The 1,070-nt window shown below is 46.2% G+C and overlaps 1 pseudogene across 1 annotated transcript; it reads left to right on the top strand.

Moving 5' to 3' along the window:
* Positions 1-483: 483 nt before the first annotated feature.
* LOC108315134 lies at positions 484-1,070 on the top strand (annotated as a pseudogene). The gene has a single exon (XR_001829842.1). The product of XR_001829842.1 is annotated as a 60S ribosomal protein L12-like (transcript).

Raw genomic sequence — 1,070 nt, 5'->3', positions numbered from 1 at the left:
AGCATGACTCCATCTTAAGAAAAAAAAGCCGATTGCGTTGGCTCATGCCTATAATCCCAGCACTTTGGGAGGCCAAGGTGGGCAAATCACGAGGTCAGTTCACGACCAGCCTGGCCAAAATGGTGAAACCCCATGTCTACTAAAAATATAAAAATTAGCCGGGGGTGATGATGGGTGCCTATAATCAAAGCTACTCGGGAAGCTGAGGCAGAGAATTGCTTGAAACTGGAAGGCAGAGTTTGCAGTGAGCCGAAATCATACCACTGCATCCAAGCCTGGGCAACAGAGCAGGACTCAGTCTCAGAAAAAAACAAAAGAACAAACAAGCAATAAACGGGTAAACAAATATGTGATCATTAATAAGTTCCAAGAGAGAAACAAAATCTCAAAAAAAAAAAAAAAAAAAGGGCTTTTCGGCTTTTGGCTCGGAGGAGGCCAAGGTGCAACTTTCTTCGGTCGTCCCGAATCCAGATTCATCCAACACCAGCCTCCTCCACCATGCTGCTGACGTTCGACCACAATGAGATCAAAGTCTTATACCTGAGGTGCACTGGGGGTGAAGTCGGTACCACTTCTGTGCTTGCCCCCAAGATCGGCCCCCTGGGTCTGTCTCCAAAAAAGGTTGGTGATGACATTGCTGGTGATGACATTGCCAAGGCAATGGGTGACTGGAAGGGCCTGCAGATTACAGTGAAACTGACCGTTCAGAACAGACAGGCCCAGACTGAGGTGGTGCCTTCTGCCTCTGCCCTGATCATCAAAGCCCTTAAGGAACCACCAAGAGACAGAAAGAAACAGAAAAACATTAAACACAGTGGGAATATCACTTTCGATGAGATTGTCAACATTGCTTGACAGATGCGGCACCAATCTTTAGCCAGAGAACTCTCTGGAACCATTAAAGAGATCCTGGGGACTGCCCAGTCTGTGGGCTGTAATGTTGATGGCCCCCACCCTCATGACATCATAGATGACATCAACAGTGGTGCTGTGGAATGCCCAGTTAGTTAAGAAGCACAAAGGAAAATATTTCAATAAAGGTCATTTAACAACTGGTGGAAAAAAAAAAA

The sequence above is a fragment of the Cebus imitator genome, unplaced genomic scaffold (assembly GCF_001604975.1).
Source record: "Cebus imitator isolate Cc_AM_T3 unplaced genomic scaffold, Cebus_imitator-1.0 Scaffold169, whole genome shotgun sequence".
NCBI classification, from domain to species: Eukaryota; Metazoa; Chordata; class Mammalia; order Primates; family Cebidae; genus Cebus; species Cebus imitator.
The sequence above is the reverse complement of the archived record's forward strand: the minus strand, read 5'-3'. Positions and strand labels throughout refer to the sequence as shown.